We start from the raw sequence: 23,451 nt of genomic DNA, 5'->3' as shown, positions 1-23,451 counted from the left end.
AATTTAGAACCAAGACCTGAGAAAAATTAAACACAATTAAACTGTGCTGGGGAGATGGCTTAGTGGTTAAAGGCACTTGCTTGCAAGACCTGGAAGCCCAGGTTCAATTCCCCAGTACCCATGTAAAGCCAGATACACCAAGTGGCACATGCATCTGGAATTCATTTGCACTGGCAAGAGGCTCTAGTGAGCTCGCTTGCACTTTCTCTCTTCCCTTGCAAACAAATAAATAAAATATTTTTTAGAAAACAATGAATTTTTTTCTCATTCTAAGGAGATTCTTATTATTTGTTGTTTATTTTTATTTATTTGAGAGCGACAGACAAAGAAAGAAAGAGGCAGAGAGAGAGAGAGAGAACGGGTGCACCAGGGCCTCCAGCCACTGCTAGCAAACTCCAGACGCATGCGCCAACTTGTTCCTCTGGCTTAAGTGGGTCCTGGGGAATCGAGCCTCGAATGGGGATCCTTAAGCTTCACAGACAAGTGCTTAACCACTAAGCCATCTCTCCATCCCGTGATTCTTATTTTGAACAGACTGATGCTATTTGCATGTTATGTACGTTTCTGCTTCTCGGTGTGTGTGCTGTGATGTGGTGTGTGCGCGTGTATTTGCCCATGGGCTTGCTTGCAGCAGGGCGCACTCACCTTTGGCAGCAGCTGAATACTGGGCATCCTGCTTCGTTGCTCTTTTACCAGATCTTTTTGGGCCAGAAACTTAAGAATCCCCAGGATTTGCCCCCCACCCCCAGAGCTCCAATGAGTCTCTGCTCCCCTATGGGACAGGTACGTGCGTATGGCCATGCCCAGCTGTTTATGAGAATCCTGGGGCTAGAAATCTACCGGGGTCTCTCAGGCCCCCTCGGGCTCTCTGCTAGCACAGGAAGTGCTCTTAACACCTGGGCCATCTCTCCAGCCAGCTTTTATATAGTTCATGAACACTATTTAAAGGTTCCAAGGTATTTAATTCACTGGAGAAACAACAACAACAAAAATTGAGGGGCTGGGGAGATGACTCGGCAGTTAAAGGTGCTTGCTTGCAAAGCCTGCTGACCTGGGTTTGATTCCCCAATACTCATGTAAAGCCTGATGCAGAAGGTGGTGCATGCACGTTACATTCAGGTTCGCATTGCTGGCAGAAGTCACCTGACCAAAAGCAGCGTTTGGGAAAAAGGTTTATTTTGGCTTTCAGACTCCAGGGGAATCTCCATGATGGCAGGGGATAATGATGTCATGAGCCGAAGAGGGTGGACATCACTTCCTGGCCAACATCAGGTGGACAATAGAAACAGGAGGGTGTGCCAAATACTGGCAAGGGGAAACTGACTATGACACCCATAAGCCCGCCCCCAACAATACACTGCCGCCAGGAGGCCAGGAGATGTTAATTACCAAATCTCCATCAGCTGGGAACCTAGCAATCAGAACACCTGAGTTTATGGGGGACACCTGAATCAAATCACCCAATGCATCTGAAGTTTGTTTGCAAGGACAAACTGGCATTAGTCTCAATCTCTCAAATAAATAATTTTTAAAAACTGAAAGCTCTATTTGCTTTTAGTTAATACTGTGATTCTCTACCTCCCCTTTTGACTAATTTTTGTTATTTTTATTCTTAAAAAAAAAACAAGGTCTCATGTATCCCAGGGCTGAACTTTCTAAGCAGCCAAGGATGGTTTTGAACTTCTGATCCTCCTGTCATTACCTCCAATTGCTGGGATTATAGGGCAATTTGTTGTGCCCAATTTATGTGGTTCTGGGGAGTGAAAGCAGGTCTCATGCAAGCACTCTACCAACTGAGTCACAACCCCGTGACTCTACCTCATTTCTTTTTTTTATTTTTATTTTTATTTATTTATTTGAGAGCAACAGACACAGAGAGACAGACAGATAGAGGGAGAGAGAGAGAATGGGCGTACCAGGGCTTCCAGCCTCTGCAAACGAACTCCAGACGCGTGCGCCCCCTTGTGCATCTGGCTAACGTGGGACCTGGGGAACCGAGCCTCGAACCGGGGTCCTTAGGCTTCACAGGCAAGCGCTTAACCGCTAAGCCATCTCTCCAGCCCTCTACCTCATTTCTGTTGCCTCATCATTATACCAGCCAAAGAAACAAGATGTCTACATTATTCTCTCAAAAAATCTCACCCAATCCACTCTGCCCTCTTAACCTGTGCTCTGTGTCCCTGGTCAGGCTCTCACCTTCAAGATGGATCTTGGCTTGGAGAAAGGAGAAAGAGGTCAGATGTGACCTGGTGACATACTGCAGGAGCTAGTGCTCAGGTCTCCCCTGGGCCTGCCCTCCTGTCTTATAAAAAAAGTTTGCTGTTTAAAAAAATTATTTTTTTAATGGATGTGGTAGCTCACGCCTTTAATCCCAGCGCTCAGGAAACTGAGGTAGGAGGATGATCATGAGTTCAAGGCCACCCTGAGATTACAGAGTGAATTCCAGGTCAGCCTGGGTTAGAGCAAGACCCTACTGTGAAAATTTTTTTTTTAATTTTTTTTCACATGAGTGTGTGTGTTAAGGGATGGACATACCAGGGCTTCTTGCCTCTGCAAAATAATACCAAGTGCTGGCTACATGTTTGTGCCCAGCTTGGGCGGGTGGTTTGGGAATTGAACCCAGGCCAGCAGGCTTGACAAACAAGTGTCTTTAACACTGAGCCATCTTCCCAGCTCTGAATGTTCAGTTTGAATTCTGTCGCAGAGCAAAACCCAGAACCATGACTACTATTTCACAATCTCCATGGTGCATTGCATGTCCTCCCCGAATGTTTTTGACCCCATCACATTTTGAGAGATTGCAAATGTTTCTCCCGTGGGGACGATCTCACAGTTTGTTATTGGGGGAAAGGACACTCGGGACGGGAGACATAGCTGGAGACGGGGATAGCCGATGACACTGTTCCACCTGACGTATGGCTTGGCCCTGTCCTTTTCACAGCCACGGACTTTCTTATGGCCACACTGAGGATTTTTCCAAGTCGAAAGCAGGGTACTTGCTCTAACAATAATGGCTGAACTTGCACAACCATGGTTACAGCTGAGAAAACTGTCTCAGGTCTCCAGGATGAGGTGATCATATTCAAACCATTTCTTCATGCCTACCTGTCCACACAAATTCACCCTGCTGTGGAGGAAAACACATAGGCATCCATCAAAAAAAAAAAAAAATCTGCTTGAGTTGTTCCAATGGAGCACAACTCTCCCACAGAACCCATTGTAGGGGTGGGAGATGGTTCAGCTGTTAAAGGCCTTAGGGATCCCCCAGGACCCACATGAGCCAGATGCACAAGGGGGCGCACGCATCTGGAGTTCGTTTGCAGTGGCTGAAGGCCCTGGCATACCTATTCTCTCTCTCTCTCTCTCTCTCTCTACTTATCTGCCTTTCTCTCTGTGTCTGTTGTTCTCAAATAAATAAGTAAAAATAAACAAAACAATTTTTAAAATAAAGAACAGACATTCATTAGCAGCAAGAGACCCTGGCATGCCCCCCCCCAATACACACATGCAAAGAAATTCTTTAAAAAAAAAGAACTAATAATGTTAAAATCAGTGTTTTATTTATTTTCATGTTGATATATATATATATGTATGTATATATATATATATATATATATATATATATATATATATATAGTATTGTGATATTGTAACTTCATCCATACTATTTAAAAAAAAGTTTTATTTGTGTGGGTGTGGGTGGGTGTGGGTGTGTTCACATGTACCATGCATGCATCATTTTGCATCAAGGTTTATGTGGGTACTGGGGTATCGAACCTGGACCGGAAGGCTTCACAAGCAAGCATTTTTAACTACTGAGCTATCTCACCAACTTCTATATTTTTTTTAAGTGGAGATTATTTTTTGTTTTGTTTTTTTTTTACTTCTTTTTCAGGGAGGGTAGCCATATATATATATATGTTATAGTATTTTATCCCCTTTCCTCGGTCCCAGTTCCCTGGGGCCCTCCTTAGTGGGGTTATGGTATTCACTGTGGGGTCATGGTGAACGTCTCAGTCAGTCCCAGTGGGGGTAGCTGGAGAACAATGCCTTAGGGAACTTCTACCCACTAGGTGGCTGTTACAGTCTTCCCCCTCTACCACAATGAAGAAGTGGTTTTTTAAAATATTGTTATTTATTTATTCGAGAGAGAAAGAGAGCACAGGTGCACCAGGGCCTCCAGCCACGACAAACGAACTTCACACTCATGCAGTACTTTATACATCTGGCTTTACATGGGTACTTGAACCATTGAACAATCTCTCCAGAGCCCCTGTGCTATTTCTAAATGTTATCATATGTGATAAACCATATGTCTGTGACATTGGCAAGAATACAGAGGGCTGGGCATGGTGGCGCACACTTTTAATCCCAGCACTTGGGAGGCAGAGGTAGGAGGATCGCTGTGAGTTCAAGGCCACCCTGAGACTACATAGTGAATTCCAGGTCAGCCTGGGCTAGAGTGAGACCCTACCTCGAAAAGAAAACAAAAAGAATACAAAAGGAGGACGATGTTTAAAAATACAAAGTATACTACAGGACTTTGAAAAGGAAATAACATTTGTGAGCTCATACTCTATAGAAATGTTTACCATAATTGAGGAACTCTTTTCATTTCATCTGTTTGGGACTGAGAATTGAACCTAGGGCTCAGTGCGTGCTAGAGCGCTCACTGCCACCAAGAGACACACTTGCTCCATTGAAACAGTATTAGCCATGGCATTTTAAAGTGCTGGAATTCTTAGACATCTAAGAGTGTTGTGCCTATAAGCTATTTTCGCCATTCTCTTTTAATATTTACTTAAGATCGAGAGGAGAGAGAGAGAATAGGCAAACCAGGGTCTCTTGCCACTGCAGACAAACTCCAGATTTCTGCACCACTTTACATCTGGCCTTACGTGGGTATTGGGGAATCAAACCCAGGCCATCACAATTTGCAAGCCAGCACCTTTAACAGCTGAGCTATCTCTCCAGCCCTATTTTGCCCATTCTTGTGAATCTCCAGAGATCACCAAAATTCTCTAAAGAGCCAGTTGTGGTCACCCAAGCCTGTAATCTCAACTCCTTCAGAAGCAGGATGGTCATAAGTTTGAGGTCTGCTTGGGCAATTTAGCAAGAGCCTGTCTGAAAACAAAAACTGCAAACGTTCTGGGGATACAGCTCAGTGGTAAAGCACATGCCTTGCATGTGTGAAGCTCTGGAATCAACCTCCAGCACCACAAATAATAATTAAATGAAATACTTTAAGAGAAAACCACAACCAGTTCATTTCAGCAATTAAAATGCAGAAATGAATTAAGAGGATAACCTACAGAAACATCCTCTTTGGGACAAGCTTTGAAGACACAAGCTAAGACAGGCGTATCAGCAAAGCCCCTAACGGCTGCACACTCATAGACACAATTAAGCTGCCTTGTGATCTGTGCCTCGTATTTCCTTGCTTCCACGTTTACCGTCTGTGCTTTCTCACTTTGAAACTGGAGGCAATCAAGCACTCTACCTCCCTTCTACTCCTCTGCTATCTAGAATGTCCACTCCTGTCTTCTACCTCTGCCTTTTGGACCTTGAATACATACTCATTATCATGGCTCAGACCCTCACAGAATTGTCATTTTGTTTTGTTTTGGCAGCACTGGGGGTCAAACCCCGAGCCTCCTAGTTGCTGAGTAAGATCCCTGCTGCTGAGTCAAACCTCAGCCAGTGTAAGCTGTAATGGTGAAGGTCTGCTGCCAACTCGATCAGAGGATGAATCTACAGACATTCCTCATGGGCTGGTCTCTAAGGTTGCTTCCAAGAAGGATTAACAGGAGAAGAAAGAAGAAAGTCCTTCCTCCAGAGAGTCCTTCCTTCAGAGTGGGTGACCCTCCCAGAGGTAGACCATATATATACATAAAAGCTTTCAGAGGAAACAATCCCTTTTTCCCTGACTGCCTGTTCTGCTTGCTCGTGAGTGCCTCCACTTGTCCATGCGCCTTTCCAATTCGGCATTAGAACCAAGTTTTCTCAGCCTTCCCACACGAACTGAAGACCAGCGGCTCTCCGGGAATCCTCAGTCCTTCAGTACTGAATCGGGACAGCTGAGGCATCCAGCCACATGGACTGAGCAGCTACTGGGTTCCTTGGCTCTAAAGCCTGCAGACAGCTATTGTTGGGAGGTCATGAACTAATAACTCCCCTCTTTAACACCAATTAATTCTATGGCTTAGGCTCCTCTTGAGAACCCTGAGCATTTCAGGTATGTATGGCTTCCTAACTTGCCCCACATGGGTACTCTCTCCTCCCAGCCAGCTATTTTCAAATGTTCCATCAGTTTTGAGGGGCATTTCAACTTCTCATCATTCAGTCAACTTCTAGTGCTTTCCTCAATAGCATAACGCTGCCTGTGGCCCACGCCTGGCTGAGCAGGCATATTTTAAGCTTGCTCTCTTAGGTCCCTGAGTTGAGACAGGAAGGTAGACGTTTGTCACTGTATGGTTTATGTGCTCATTGCTATGAGCAAATACTTGACAGAAACAACTTAAGGGTTTAATGTTTCTTTCAGTTCTGAGGGGGGATGAATTTGCATCATGGTGGGGAAGGTATCGCAGCAGGAGCGGGGACCGGGCTCATCACACACTGCAGTCATAAAGCAGAGATGGAACAGGAAGTAGAACCAGCCTGCAAAACCTAAGGCCCCAGTGACCTTCTTCCTCCAGGAAACCTCCCCTTCCTAAAGGTTCTGCAGGCAGCACCACTGGCTAGGGACCAAGTGTCCAAACACATGAGCCTGCGGAGGACATTTCACATTCACACCACCATGATCACACATTGACTTTCTGATGTGCTCAGGATGAAAAACCCACTTAAGTGCGCTGAAAGAAATATATGTGATCCTATGCCAGCCTGCAACAGAGGACCTTGATATAGTTTATAGAGCCAGGGAAGATATCTATGAGGAAGTGGTAACCTGGCATGAAGAGCAGCAAAACGGAGTGGGGAAGAGAGGGCAGGAGGGGACACGATATTAAGGACTCTGAGAAGAGAAGCTGCGTGACACGTTCTAAGAACAACGTGCTTAGGCTGTTGCAGTGGTTTCCTCCTCCGTTACTGGGATAAAGCGCCTGACCAAAAGTGGCTGATGGGAAGAAAGTTTTCCTTATTGTGACTTACAGTCTCAAGGAGAAGCTCTACAACAGCAGAGAACAGCAGAGGCTGGATTTCACCTCCTTGCCACAAGAGGTGGAAAACAGTAGCAGGAGAGAGAGAGCTGAGCTCTGGCAAGAGGGAGCTGGCTATAACACCCCAAGTCAGTCCCAAGCACACCTCCTCCAGCAAAGCTTCACCTCCCAAATTGCCATCAGCTAGGAAGCAAGCATTCATGATGAAGAAGTTTACGGGGCAATATCTAACTTAAACCACCACAGAGGCTATGTTGGAGAATTCATCAGACAGAACATCACCCAAGCCCTTACCATTCTGTAAAAGGTTTTTGTTTTTATCTTCAAAAAACAACAGTAAGTCACTGATAGGGGTGACTACTGGTGGTAAGTTGCTGGTCACCCAGGAGTCTGCCTTCCATTCCTCCTCCATGTCTTTCCTTCTGTGATATCCAAGACCCTTTGTAGATTGCTTTGACCAGGGAAACACAGGCAGCAATGATGGGTGGCCCCTCTCAGAGAGAAGCTTCCAGAGACAGTATGTGGCTCACTCTCCTTTCTCCCCACCATAATCAGCCATGTTTCACACAGAGGCGGCTACGTCACTCTGAATCCCACAGTGCTATTTCTGCGGATCAGAGCCACGTGAATGTGAAACAAAATGCTGTTGACAAAAGCTAATGAGATGTCTTAAGTCATTTGTTACTGAAGTATCATCTAATCTACTCTGGCAGATACAAAGGGGTTTATGAGGCCTGAGGGAACATGACTATCTTAGACCGTTCTGGGTGCTAAAACGAAAATACCACAGACCAGGCAGTAGACAATAGCAATTTGTTTATCACAATCCTAGAGGCCAGGAAGACCAAGAATAAAGTATTGGAGGGTCCGGTGTCTGGAAAAACTTGCAGATGACTATTTTTTTTTTTTTTTTTGTATTACATTCTTGCATGGTAGGCAGCGGAAACAGAGAAAGTCTCTTCTTAACAAACACACTAATCCCATCCACATGGGGTCCAGTCTCACCATCTAATCGCATCCATCCAAAGGTCCTGTCTCCAAACGTCAACATTCTCGGATTAGGCTTCCAACACAAGAATTTGGAGGGCACACTCTTCAGGAGTTAGTTAGGTTTCTGCTCCTATAACAAAACATCTCAAAACAACCAGGAAGCACAAGGGAGGCAGAGCCTCAGCATCCCCTCATAAAGCAAGCCTCCAGTGACCTTCTAATACCATTGTCCATGTTGAGAATGCCACATCATGTAAATACATAGTACAAACTGGCAGAATGTGGTGATGTTTTGAATGTAAAATGACCTCACAGGCTCATATGCTCCAATACTCCATGGCCAGCTGCTGGCGCTGTTTGGAAGGCTGTGGAAGTTTCAGGTGCAGAGCCTTGCTAAAAGAAGTGTGTTGCTGGGGAGCAAACCTTGAGGTTGCACAGTAGAGCTCCACTTGCTGTTCTTCCCCCCTCCATGAGGGACCCCACCCTCTGGAACGGGGAGCCAAATTCAACCCTTCCCTGCCTTAAGGTGCTTCTGAAGGTCAGGTGTTTTGTCCAAGCAATGAAAAAAGTTAATGGATCCAAAAAAAAATTGGTGCTGAGAAATGGGGCCATTGATGTGATAAACCCGGCATGTGTTCTGCAGGCTTTTGAAACTGGTTTGCAGGAGAACTGTGTAAGAGTTAGGAATTTTGGACTAGAGCAGCCTTAGACCTGAGTGAGTCATTCTGGTGGGAGTTTGAAAGACCAGGAGACTGAGAGAAATGCAGACGGTGGAAGGTGACTCATGAGGTTTCAGAGAGGAACAAGGACTCTATCAAGGACTGGGCTAGAGGTTGTTCATGTGATGTTCTGTGGCATAGAAACCGGCTGCGTTCAGCTTGTGCCCTGAGATCTTGAGGAGGGTTGAATTTAAAAGTAATGGATTCATGTGTCTGGCATAGGAAATGTCAAGGCAGAACAGCATTGAGTTTGCAGTATGGCTTCTCTTAGCTACTTTTACTGAGATCTGTAATGAAAGAGTGTAAAATGGCAAGCAGAGAGACATAAAAATGTGAAGGTTAAAAAGGAAAGAAATGTGAGCAAGTTTAACATTCCAGGCAAAGGAACTGCAGACAATTCAGCTACATGTGTTAAAGAGATGACCTCATAAGGAGAAGACAATTGTTTTTCACAGAAACAATAGGAAAGATGTCCTGAAGGCAAGACCCAATTGATTGAAGGTTCAAGATAGGAAGAATTCCAAAAATTCTAGTGGGAAGAGGATCTGCAGGAAGACCACTGGAACTGTAAGCTAAAATAAACTCTTTCTTTCCCTAAGTTGCTTCTGGTTGAATATTTTGTCTCAGCAAGGTGACAATAATTGACACATATGTTCAGGATAGCTTCAAAAATTGCTGTAAATTTTGTCCTAATCTCAAGTCAAAGTTAATTGAAATTATTTGATGAAACTGAAGCCAGCAAATCAAACAGCAACTTTTCCTTTATATATTTATTTATCTGAGAGCAAGATAGAGAGTGGATGAGTCCTGATTGGCTTACAAGGGCCTCTTTCTACTGCGAACAAACTCTAGATGCCACTTGAAGCATTTGACTTTATGTGGATGCGGGGGGATCAAACCAGGGCTATGAGGCTTTACAAGAAAGTGCCTGTAACTGCTGAGATATCTCTGCAGCCCAAACAGTGACTTTTAAAATCAAACATTATAGTATAGTACACTAATATCAAATATTATAACATAGATACAGTAATTTGACACTTCCATGCTGAAGAATAATAGTAAGGAATATTAAAAGTCTGTTTCTCTGTTTCTATTACTGAGGCATTATAGTTCCTTCTTTCTTTCTTCCTTTCTTCCTTTCTTCCTTCCTTCCTTCCTTCCCTTCTTTCTTTCTTTCTCTCTTTCTTTCTTTCTTTCTTCCTTTCTTTCTTTTTAAGCTTTTTGTGTGGTTTATTGAGGTAGGGTTTTGCTCTAGCCCAGCCTCACCTGGAATTCACAATGTAATCTCAGGGTGGCATTGAATTTAAAGTGATCCCCTACCACTGCCTCCCAAGTGCTGGGATTAAAGGCATGTGCCACTGTGCCCGGCTTGAAGCATTGTATTTCTCTAAGAGCAGAAACCTTTGTATAGTAAAAACATTGCAATTCTTAATATAATAGTCACGACTCTGAGCTGAGGTGTTTCAGGTGATGTTCACATGTATGTGTTGTATCACACAGTAAGGTGGCATGTACAGTACAAAGTGGGCATGTGGTGTGTTCACAACCAAGACTGCAGCGAAGTCATGTGATGCAACATGGGTGAGCATTGCCAGGAACACTGCGCGTTCATTAAGCATCCGACTTTGAATTCAATTCTTGTTGTGGTACATTCAAACACCTTCAACTGCTGCCAAGCTTTTCAAAACCCCCACATTTAGTTACATAACCACACACGGGCTGCAACCCACAGCTTCAGATATTGGGAAATAGACAACAGTAAGTTCAGAGCTGGAAAGTAGATACTGGACTAGGGAGAAATCCCAGTAACTAAAGGTGCTCGCTTGCAGAGCCGGATGGCCCGGGGTTTAATTCCCCAGCAGCCACATAGAGACAGGCACACATCTGTGCCCGAGATCTTTTATGTAGCAAGAGGCCCTGGTGTGTTCATACTCTCTTTTTCTCTCCATCACTCTCATGAGTAAGTAAATATGTGTGTGTGTGTGTGTGTGTGTGTGTGTGTGTGTATACATATACATGTTTTTTAAGAAAAATCTAAAAGCTGGTTATAAAGTGTGTTAGTTTTCTTCATTATGAAAAAGTACTTGAACAAAATCAACCTAAAGGAGGACAGATTTATTTTGGTTCATGGTTTCAAAGGTTTCAGTCCATGAGCTGCTGGCTCATTGCTTTGCAGCCCAAGGGGAGCCAGAAGATCATGGCAGAAGCTCAAAGGTGCCCAGTTCATGGTGGACAGGAAACAAAATAAGAGGGACTGAGGGCAGAGCGTATCTTTGAAATACTCATTCCCAGTGACCTCCAATAAGACCCCCCTTCATTCTCACGCTGAGTGCCAGGGATCCAGCCACTTTCCAAAAGCTTATCAATTGGCAGCCAAGCCTTGAGTACAGAACCCGAGGGCCTTCATATTCAAACAACGAAAAGAGGTAGAACTTCCAGGGCTGAAACCGTCAGATCCCTGGGGAGAAGGGAGAAGGGAGACACGGAGAGAGGTACAGCAATTCCTGTGTTCCTGGTGAGGCTTCAGATGGCTACCGGTGACATATGAAGGAATGAGTAAAATAACAGGAGACATACTTGTAGGAAAAGATCATAAAGTTGATTTAGAACATGGTAAATCTGACGTGATTTTTGAGGCAGTCAGATATAAAAATTTAGCTATCATTGGCATAGAGGTGGTGATCAAAAGGCAGCGGTACATTTGTCCCAGTAGAGGATAGTAAAATAAAAGGGGGAGGAGAGAGGCATGCCAATTCTCGCTCTCTCTCTCTCTCTCTAAAAATGTTAAAAAATAAAATAAATAAGAAACTCTAAAACTATCATTTCACATCTGAGAGACAAACATTTTCGTATTAAGAGGAGCCAGGAGGGCGGGGGAGATGGCAAGTGGAAAGAGCACGAGTGGTACAAACATGAAGTCATGAGTTCTGATCCCTACTTCCCTCATGGAGCCAGACAGAGTAGTTCAGGGCGGACCCCGGCACGCCAACAGCGAGGGAGGCGGGGCAGGGCAACTCCTCAGCAGCTCACGGGCCAGCTAGCCTGGCCAACGCCGTGGTGAACGAGAGACCTTCCCAAACAAGGCAGGAGGCAAAGAGCGGCACCAGAGGTTGTCCTGTGACATTCATATCAGTGTTGTGGCACATACATGACCATATTCACACACTACCATGCATATGCATACATCACACAGGACCAACATGAGAGGTTGTCCTGTGATCTTCGCATGAGTGTTGTGGTACATACATGACAGCATTCACACACAAATATGCACATATCACACAGGACCGATACCAAAGGTTGTCCTATGACCTCCACATGAGTGCCATAGCACACATATGACCGTATTTACACACACACTAACATGCACATCATACACACACAAGCCAAAAAAAATTTTTTTAAATAAAAATAAAAAATACGGCCGGGAGTGGTGGTGCACGCCTTTACTCCCAGCACTCGGGAGGCAGAGGTAGGAGGATCGCTGTGAGTTCGAGGCCACCCTGAGATTACATAGTGAATTCCAGATCAGCCTGGGCCAAAGTGAGACCCCTACCTCGAGAAACCAAAAAATATAAATAAATAAATAAAAATAATTTTTTTTGTTTGGTTGTTTTCAAGGTAGGGTTTTGCTCTAGTCCAGGCTAATCAGGAATTCACTATGTAGTCTCAGGGTGGCCTTGAACTCACAGTGATCTACCTCTGCTTCCTGAATGCTGGGATTAAAGGCGTGCCCAGCAAAAATAGTAATAACAATAATAATAATAATAATAATGTCAGATGGGTGGTATGTGCCTGCGATCCTTATTCTCTGGGGAGACAGACAGAGAACAAGGGGCTCACCGGCTAGCTAGTTTAACTGAGTCAGTGAACTCTATGTTTAGCAAGAGACCCTGACTGAAAGAATAAGGTAGAGAGTGTTAGAAGACACTCGGAAGGGACCTTGGGCCTCCACATCCACACATACTGTGAATCCCCACCCACACATACACATGTGAAAAAGAAAAACAAAGAAAGAGAGGAGAATCAAGAGAAGTTGGTGTCTCAGAAGCCCCAGACGACAAAGGCGATTTCAGTGGAAAAGCTTCAAGTTTTTCCCTATTTCGTATAATGTTGGCTTGAGGTTCATCATAAATGGCCTTTATTATGTTGAGATATGTTCCTTTTATTCCCAGTTTCCACCGTACTTTTACAATGAAAGGATGGTGGTAGGATAGTTGATTTTGATGGCTACTTATCGTATATGTGACCTGATGACCTGACGTAGACAAAGGAGGAAAGATTCTTCTTCTCATGATTTCAGAGGGCTGCTCATCATGGTGTGGGAGGCATGGGGGCGGGGCTCAGTGCATATCACGGTAGCCAAGACGCAGAGAGAGGGGAATGCCAGGCTCTCTCTTCATTGCTCCTTTTTATTCTGCCTGGAACCAGAATGGGTCTTCCTCCCTCTGGAAAGCCTCCTAGAGGAACTAGAAGTTATGCCTCTCTGATACTCTAGGTAGGTATGTGTTATCCCAATCAACTTGATTAAACTTAACCATTGTGGGGCTGGAGAGATGGTTTAGTGGTTAAGGTGCTTGCCTGTGATGCCTAAGGACCCTAGTTTGATTCCCCAGTTCCCATGTCATCCAGATGCACAAGGTTATGCATGCATCTGGAGTTCGGTTAAAGTGGTTAGAGGCCCTGGTGTGCCTATTCATACTCTCTCTCTCAAATATACATACATACATATATATATATATATATATATATATATATATATATATATATATATATATATATATTTTTTTTTTTTAAGAAAATTAACCATTACAGGGATTTTTCAGAAAGGACAGAGGGATTAAAAGTATCCAAGTCTTGGGCTACAGAGATGGCTCAGAGTTTAAGGCACTTACTTGCAAAGCCTAACTGCCAAGGTTTGATTCCTCAGCACTCAATTAAGACAGATGCACAAAGTGGCTCATGCATCTGGAGTTAATTTGCAATGGCTAGAACCCTGGCATGTCTACTCTCATCCTCTCTCTCTCTCTCTCTCTCTCTCTCTCTCTCTCTCTCTCAATCTCTCTATCTGTAAATAAAGTTTTTAAAAAATTGTTTTAAATAGTATCCTAGTCTTGAGTCAAAACTGAAGAAAGATGAGAAATCAAAACCTCCAATGGGGGCTGGAGAGATGGCTTAGCGATTAAGGTGCTTGCCTGTGAAACATAAGGTTCTCTTCCCTAGTACCCATGTAAGCTGAATGCACATGATGGCACATGCAGCTGGAGTTCGTTTGCAGTGGCAAGAGGCCCTGCCATGCCCATTCTTTCTCTCTCTCTCTAACTAATAAATAATTTCTAAAATTGTTATTAACTTTATTTCAGAGAGAGAGAGAGGCAGACACAGAGAGTGATAGAGAGAGAGAGAAAGAGAGAATGGGCACACCAGAGCCTTTAGGCTCTGCAAACGAACTCCAAATGCATGTGCCACCTTATGCATCTGGCTAACATGGGTCCTGCGGAATTGAACTTGGGTCCTTTGACTACACAGGCAAATGCCTTAACCTCTAAGCCATCTCTCCAGCCTGAAGTAAATGGGCCTGGCAACATGAAAGTCATATGGCAGCCTTCGTGCAGTCGGATGTTAGCAGAATAATGAGGTAGAAGCCCACTGTGGTGCGCACAGCCTTCCAGAAGCCCTGTCAATTACGGCAGGGGACAAGGATGAGGGAAAGGCCTGGGGTCTCAGGGTCTGGCATCCTCGTGTTTCTCCTATGCAGAGCCTGTCCAGGACGGGTTGATGTGAGCCTGAGAACACACAGCGGCACTGTGGAGTCCTCATCCTCTCCAGAAGTTCAAAGTCATTGCCCCTAACCACAATAAAGCTATTATTTCACATCATTCTGTGGGTAGTTAGGGGAAGAAAAAAAAAAAACACCAAATACATATACCATGATAACTGGTTATGAAACCAAACACGTGCAAGAAATTTATTCACATTAACTTTATGTAAGTTAATGAAAAGAATGTACTAAAACCTACACGCAATTTGCAAAAAGAGTGAAGAAAAGAGAAGTAACTTCCCATGGATTAAAAACAAATGTATAGGGCTGGAGAGATGGCTTAGCAGTTAAGGCGTTTATTGCCTGCAAAGCCAAAGGACCCAAGTTCAGTTTGCCAGAACTCAGATAATCCAGATGCACAAGGTGCACATGTGTCTAGAATTCATATGCAGTGGCTGGAGGCCCTGGCATGCTTATTATCTCTCTCTCCCTAACTTACCCTTGGCATTTTTGGATGGGGAAAGAACCCTCACTTTGTATTTTTCCTAATTCCTGGCTCAGATTGCACTGTCTTAAACAGCCAGGCATTTTGTTCTTACTCGCGCTACCTCAAACTGACTGCCACGGCCCCTCCAATTTCTATTGCATAAACCCCAGCCTGCCAGATTTTATTCCTAAAATCCTGTTTTAATCATGTCTCTGACTTTCCAAGAACTTACAGTGCCTCCCTACTTCCCATCACATGAAATCTAAAAGTTTTTACTTAGAACACGGGACTCTCTACCTTCGGCTTCCGATTGATTCCTTCTGTTGTTTTCACTCTTTCCAAAGGAAATCCTCTGCCCTTAGGTGGCATTGGACCCAGCCCCAGGCATGGCTACTGGCCCTTCTCCAAATGTTTTGATGGCTCTCTTGGAGATGATACCTGCTTATTCACCTAAGCAAATTCCACCCATTTCTTATGGCCTAGCAGGAAAAAAATCTAAATATATTTGCTAATTTTCCAGTTTTTTTTTTTTTTTAAGGTTTTTACTTAGCAGGAGGTAATTCACACCTGGTACTTAGAACTGAGTCAAAAGCTTACAGCTTGGAAGGTCATAGACTCAGAGAGAAGCTTTCACTGTCCTCTAGCTAAACCAAGACCTTATCCATTAAAGCTTTCTAAATGTATTTGTTTATGTCCTTTAGTTAATACTGATCTCATTGTGTGTGTGTGTGTGTGTGTGTGTGTGTGTGTGTGTGTGTGTGTGTGTTTAATGTGCATACTGGGGGATTGAGCTCACATCCTTGCTTGCAAGGCAACCATTTTACCAACTGAGCTCGCTCTCTCTCTCTCCAGCCCTCGATCTCACTTTTGGTTAAAGAGCCTTCTTTTCACACATAGAAGCAAACACTGAGATTCATCACAATGACAGGAAGACAGAGCCCACATCTTAGCCCGGGATGAGCCATGTCCACCCACCCACCAGGGCTCGGGGCACATTGCTGAAGAAGTGGAAGAGTAAATATGAGTGCCACTCTCACCAGTAGCCAGAGAGCCTTCTCTGTGGTGATGGCGGCAGACACTGAGGAGACTCAAAACTCATCAAAGCAGAAAACAAGAGGCTGTGGCTAGGAGGTTTTGTTTTGTTTTGTTTTGTTTTGTTTTGTTTTGTTTTGTTTTGTTTTGTTTTGTTTTGTTTTGCTTTGCTTTGTTTTGTTTTGTTTTGTTTTGTTTTGTTTTGTTTTGTTTTGTTTTGTTTTGTTTTGTTTTGTTTTGTTTTGTTTTGTTTTCAAGCCCTCCAAGGCTCAGGGAATGTTGTTGAAAAGAGGGAAGAAAGACTATAAGAAAAATGGAGAACGTAGACATTCTTTGGGGCACTGTCCTTCCAACAGTGAACCAACTGGTACATTCATGTCCCCTCAGTGGTTACAGATGCCTGTGCAAGACCAGGATGGCTCTGAGTCCATTGATATTTCGCCAGGAAGGACAGAGGAGGAGAAAAGGAATGAGACAATAAGTCAGAGGAAGGAATACCTTGACAGACAAGAATCCCCAGGGGAATGGGCGTGAGGGAAAGGGGACAAAAGCAGATAATGAAATGGGAACAAGATCAAAGTACTGTATGTCCATTTATTACAGTTCGCAACTTAAAAAAAAAAAAAAACTGAAAGAAAAAAAAAAAAGCTTTTGACCAAACAATATTTGTGGCCCAAGCCAGCAAACCCAGCACTGGGGAGGCTAACATCAGAGCAACAAGAGCTGGAGGCCAGGGGCTAGGGGGATGGCTCAGTGGTTAAAGGGACTTGTTCTCTAGCCTGCTGGCCTAAGTTAGGCCCCCTATGTGAAACTGGCCACAAGGTAGTATGTTGTGTGACATCCCAACAGAGCTATTGCAATGAGGAGGATGCAGGAAAATGCACCAAAGCTTGCAGGCCAGCTCCGTTGGCCGTTCTGACAGCAAAAGACAAGAAGAGAGTCCTGCTTCAAAACCAGGATGTGTGTGTGGTGGGGGACCAGTGGTCAATACTGAGTGTCTTCCTCAATCAATCACTTAGTTTTAAAATATTTATTTATGAAAGAGAGAGAGAGAATAGGTGCACCAGGGTCTCTAGCCACTACCAATGAACTCCAGACGCATGCAGCACCTTGTGCATCTGGCTTTACATAGGTACTGGAGAATCGAACCCAGGTCCTTGGGCTTTGCAGGCAAGCACCTTAATTGCTGAGCCATCTCTCCAATCCTCCAACTTATTTTTAAAAAAATATTTTATTTATTTATTTGAAAAAGAGAGACACAGAGGACAGAAAGAGAGAGGACGGGCGCGCCAGGACCTCCAGCCACCGCAAACAAACTCCAGACGCGGCGCCACCATGTGCATCTAACTTACGTGGGTACTGGGAAATCAAACCTGAATTATTTAGGCTTCACAGGCAAGTGCCATAACCGCTCAGCCATCTCCCCAGCCCACATTATTTTTGTTTGTTTGGGGTTTCTTTTGTTTTGTTTTTGTTTTTCAAGGCAGGATCTCGCTCTAGCTCAGGCTGACCTGGAATTCACTATGTAGTCTCAGGGTGGCCTCAAACTCACGGTGATCCTCCTACCTCTGCCTCCTGAGTGCTTGGATTAAAGGCTTGTGGCACCACGCCCAGCTTTTTGAAATAGCATCTTTCACTAAACCTGGAGCTCCCCAAATAGTCTAGACCGGCTGGCCATCGAACATCAGGAATCTCTATGTACCGATGCTGGGATTGTAGGCACGTGCTCCCACTCCTTGCTTGTATTTGGGTGCTGGAGCACTAACTCAGGTCTTCCTGTTTGCATGGACAGGCACTTTACCCACTGACCCTTCTCCCCAAGCCCCTTTGGTACGGCTCGCACAGGATTCTATCCTTTACACTTAGAATAGCCCTCTGAAGTAGGCACCGTTTAGTGGATACTGCGTTTATGTGAAGCACTCACCACAGCGCCTGCCAATAGTAAGGTGTCAATCATCATTGCCTGTCACTATGCTTATAGAGGTTCAGTCATTCTCCCAGGTCCCACAGCAGAAAGTGAAGGAGCTAGAACTCAGGCTGCCTTGGAGAGTGACAGCCCTCTACCATGCCAGGGGCAAGAAGGCTCTGTTGCCATTGCCACCATTATGCCAAGCTTCCTCAGCCATTACAGTTGACCCAGGTTTCTACTGTCTGAATTTCTAAGAAGCCAGAGTATCTGTTCTATTCTGCTCTGCACTTGATGGCTTCTGACTTATTTTACTTTTCCTCCAGTAAATATCTTATCTATACAGCTATACTACAAGTCACTCAAGGGGAAAACCTGGTGAGGTGCTGATAAATGTTTAACAAGCAGCTCTCTCAAGGAGGGGACAGAGCTGAATCTCGATGTCTGCTGACTTCAGTGGTATAAAGACTGCTAACCAAGGCCAATTTCAAGATATCAAAGTGAAATCAACCAACTCAAAATTCCTGAAATGTTAACAATCAGCTCTTGCAAGTCGGTGCAAGCTGGCTGCCGCGCACCTCTGCAGCCAGGAATCGTTCCTTCCGCCTGGCTCTCTTGAGTCTTTCTTAGCTCCATAGGCAGTGCCGAACAAATAGAATGCATGACCACGTTTCTGAAGCTTCTGGTTCAAGGTTGCAAATGGTATATAAACATTTACTCAGCCCCAAATCCCATTGAAATGATGATAGATAAACACTAATATTTCCATAACAGCACATAAACAAGAAAGGGTGCCAACAGCCAATTAGAAACATTGAAAAATTGATGAAAGGTAAGAAAACAGATGGAATCCTACCGATGGAGAAGGCAGACAAAACCACAGATGAAGGGAGCAAGGCAAGGGCTGCTATGGAAATGCGAGCCCTTCTTCCTGGGGAGCCCTAAGCTCAGCAGGTGAGGGGAGCTTAACTGGGCAGTGGAGCAAAAACATAGGTAACTAATTAAAGGCTGAGGAATAGCTGAGCCAGTCTTCCCCTACGTATTTCCTACACATTTTAAGCCTTTGTCTCCAGCTAAGAGACTCAGAATCGTCTCCTGTATCAAGAGCAATGTTTCTTCAAGGAGATACTCGGAGGCTGAGAAACAGAACAGTCTGCTGACTTTGAACTTCCCGATGGATTCGGAGGGGGAAATAATTAGGGCTTTAGTAGCTGCGTCACCCCACTCACCATCGACTCCCGTGACCCTGGCATGGAATCTCAATATCTGCTCAGTGAAGGAAAGAAGAAAGTAGAAAGCTTGTGGATCAGTGAATGGCTCCCTCTGCAACCCAATAGACTGACAAATGCGTACACCCTGTGGATTCTTTAAAGCCACCAAGAACGGGCTGCAGCAGCTGATGTGAAAGCCGTCTCCAGGTCGCACAGATGGAGAGGGACATCGCGGGTGGACAGGAAGCACTGCTACGCAGCCCTCATCACTGGAGGTGACTGTGGGCACAGTTCTGGGAGACAGAACTAAAGCAGAAGTTGGATTTCTGGGAAGTTTTGCTTTCCTGATTGGGGAGCCATCTTTGTCGCGTCCCTCTCCCTTTGCTTAACCAGTCTGTGGCACCGAGACTAAGATGGGAACCAGTCACACACCACCAAAAGGATTAAAACCACACCTTAAGGTTGAAGAAACCCATTATAGACCTCTGGCCTCCACCAGTGTGCGCACATGCACCCACTCATACACATGGGCCACGCGCATATGAACATGCATATACACACACATATGAACATGCATATACATACGTGGGCATGCAACCCACATATGCAAGTATCTTTTAAAAACAAAGCATTTTTAGCCGGGCGTGGTGGCGCACGCCTTTAATCCCAGCCCTCGGGAGGCAGAGGTGGGAGGATCCCCGAGAGTTCAAGGCCACCCTGAGACTACATAGTGAATTCCAGGTCAGCCTGAGCCACAGTGAGACCCTACCTCGAAAAACAAAAAAAAAAAAAAAAGCATTTTTGATAATAAATGTTAAAGGAATAGAATTATAATTTAATTTCTTTAAAAAAAAAAAAGAAAGAAAAAACATGGGGTGGTGGATTTACTCAGTGGTAGTGCTTGACTTGCATGCATGAGCCTGGGTTCCCTCCCACAAACCACAAACAAACAACTTGAAACACTGATGGTCCAATTAGAGGCCAGAACAGAGAGACATAGAAAAATTTTCAGTAAATTTCAAATTTAAAGAGTAAAACCGTAACGTAGAGTGATATTATATGAATGTATATTTCTTAAATCACGAACCATCAATAAATTATTGTTGGAGGACAAAAACATGAAGAAAAATATAGAAACATGTATGGGAAGATGGCCAGAATTTCAGACGGGAAAGGAATTGGAAACAGGCATAAAGTGGCTTCAAAGGTCCTTTACGTTTTTATCTATAAGGTGGAATAAAAAGAAAAGAAAATGATGAGCCAGTCTAAGAAGAGTAGTTTTACACCAGCGCGCTACTCCAGAAAACTGCTTCCCCGACAAGTTAGAAACAGCAGGGGGGAGGGGAGGATGCTGGGGACTAAGAGGGCTTCGTATGCCAACATGAGAACTTGAGTCCAGCCCCCCATATGTGTGTGCACACCTATAACCTCAGTGCTGAGGGGGTGGGAACAAGAACACTTTGGGGTTCACTAGTCACTTACTTTTCCTTTTCTTTTTTTTTTTTTTTTTTTTTTTTTTGTTTTTTTTAAGGTAAGGTCTCACTCTAGCCCAGGCTGGCCTGGAATTCACTATGGAGTCTCAGGGTGGCCTTGAACCCATGGCGACCCTCCTACCTCTGCCTCCCGAGTACTGGGGTTAAAGGCGTGTGCCAGCACGCCCAGCAGTTACTTTTCTTTTCTGTTTAAGATTTATTTTATTAATTTGTTAGAGACAGAGAGAGTGAGAATGGGGACACCAGGGCCTCTAGCCATGGCAAACGAACCCCAGATGCATGTGCCACCTTGTGCATCCAGCTCATGTGGGACCTGGAGAATCAAATCTGAGTCCTTAGGCTTCACAAAAGGGTGCCTTAACCGCTAAGCCATCTCTCCAGCCCATCAGTTACTTTTCTATTACTACGGTCAAAATCCCTGAGAGAACCACCTAGGGGATGGAAGGCGTGTTCTGCTCACAGCTCCAGATGGCTCTGTCCATCGCAGTGGAGAAGACATAGTAGACAGAGTTCAGTTCACACCATGGCATCCAGGATGCAGAGGGAAAGGAATGCCAGCACTTCCCAGACTTTCTCTTTCCGGTCTTTATTCCATCTGGGCTCCCAGTGCAATAGAATAGTGCCACCCACATTTGGGGCATGTCTTCTCCCTTAGTTAATTCTTTCCAGAAATGCCCTCACAAATACGCCCACAGGTGTGCCTTACCAGTCTCCTAGGTGATTCTGAACACAGTCAACTTGGAAAGGAAAGTTCATCACAGTTGGCCTCTCTTACCTTGGCCTAGAGTGAAAAGAAAACAGTTCAAGCTAGCCGTGGAGACACATCAGAGGGAAAAGTTGCTCCTGGCTTTTATTGTTAGATATTGTTTGCTCCTCAAAGTGGAGGAAAAACCACCCAGACACCAAGACTACCAAACATAACTTCCTGGGCCTGTCCTAATAGAGCCCTTCATGGATTCCAGGGAGGTCTCATGAGTATTTATGTAATTTCTACTACCTCCCCTGAAGACACACACACACACACACACACACACACACACACACACACACACACACGGAAGGAGATTTTCTTTTGTTTCAAGGTAGGGTCTCACTCTAGCCCAGGCTAACCTGAAATTCACTGTGTAGTCTCAGGCTGGCCTTGAACTCATGACGATACTCCTACCTTTGCTGCAACTGGCACAGCTCCTCCAGCAAGTCTTCACCTCCAAATTGCTACCAGCTGGGCATTGAGTACGAGACTTTGTCACAAACACATGAGGTTATGGGGACATTTCACATTCAAACTCCCACACCTCAGAAAAGAGTATTAGGGAAAATCACATTTTAAAACCTCCTTCAAAGCTGGGCTCAGTGGTTCACGCCTTTAATCCCAGCAGAGGTAGGAGGATCACCATGAGTTTGAGGCCATCTTGAAACTGCACAGTTAATTCCAGGTCAGCTTGGGCCAGAGTGAGACCTTACCTCAAATAAATAAATAAATAAAGGAAACTTCAATGTGAAGTTTCATTTCTATTTTATAAAACCTACATGCTTCTGCAATTCTGTTAATTTTGTTGTAGCCAAACACTCATGTCTGTCAGTCAAGACACAGCATGGCCAGTCTAAAGGAGACAGTCCCAGCCGCGAAGCACAAAGTCCTCTTCTAGTTCCAAATTTTGTGGTCAGAATCTTGAGAATATGAGCAGACCCTGGAAACAGATAAAGCATAGCAGGCAGAACATTCGGCCCCACTCACCAGAACAGTGCTATTTTCCACGGGGACTTAGATAAGAAACAGTCAGCACCATAAATCACCATAAAGTGATTTGTACTTTCAAATTCAAATCTTCACATTCATGCACTGAAAAAAAAGTGATTAATCATACCTCATTTTCTTTTCAAGTTTTCTCACACTGCTGCATAAAGATGCCCATACCGTTTATCGTGTGACCTATCTGAAAAATCTGGATTAACAGCCCAAGATGAATTCCATTCTAGCAACAGGGGCACATAGCTACAAATAGCTCTCTTTAAGTCACAGGAAAATAACAACAAATACAGGAGCCAGCTCACTCTGGAGTTGCTTTATTTTGGTTTAAACCACTCTTACCAGGTTCTTTTCAAGCCTTTGGAGCATTATTAAACGATCCTACTATTGATTTTCGCTGCTTAGGACTGGGGAAAATGGAGTGACTTGCAGCATTAATGACTGAGATCCACTCATGTCAGAGGATAGGTGGAAAAGCGAAGAAGCACTTGGCACTCACTCCTCCAGAAATTCTCATAACTTAGATTCCTGCATCCTGAAGCAGGACAGGTAGGAAACAGGACATGGAATTCAGCTCGTCTCGCTCTTCAATGCAGCACCAATGCTGGTTCTGCTCCTTCCGGCGGGCGGGAGGTCAGGCTGCCAGTACATGTCGCTCCTCATCTCTACCTTTGAAATCCGAATTCCCACATGATCACTTTTAGGAAAGCATTCCTCTGTTTTAAGCTTCATTCTCCATGGGCCATTTGTTTGGGATGTGGAGTCACTGAGTAACCAGAGGTTACAGTGAGAATTTGTCATGCCAGTTTCCATCTTAAAGAGAAAAGGCCTTCAAGACAAACAAACCATTTTTTAGATGGGTAACAGAAATGAACAGGCATTTCACATAAGAGGGGAAAGAATAGTCTTTTAAGTTTAACCTCATAAATAATCAGGAAAATACAA

The 23,451-nt window shown here is 44.4% G+C and overlaps 1 long non-coding RNA gene across 2 annotated transcripts in view; it reads right to left on the bottom strand.

The window, feature by feature from the left end:
* Positions 1-18,981, bottom strand: part of LOC123463594 — an 87,302-nt gene extending 68,321 nt beyond the window's left edge. For both annotated transcript variants that reach the window (XR_006639006.1, XR_006639007.1), the window contains exon 1: positions 18,909-18,981. This is a non-coding gene — a long non-coding RNA (uncharacterized LOC123463594). The remainder of the gene's footprint in view (positions 1-18,908) is intronic.
* Between the last annotated feature and the right edge of the window lie 4,470 nt (positions 18,982-23,451).

Source organism: Jaculus jaculus, chromosome 9 (genome assembly GCF_020740685.1).
Source record: "Jaculus jaculus isolate mJacJac1 chromosome 9, mJacJac1.mat.Y.cur, whole genome shotgun sequence".
Classification (NCBI taxonomy): domain Eukaryota; kingdom Metazoa; phylum Chordata; class Mammalia; order Rodentia; family Dipodidae; genus Jaculus; species Jaculus jaculus.
Note: the sequence above shows the minus strand (reverse complement) of the source record. Positions and strands in the feature narration are given on the sequence as shown.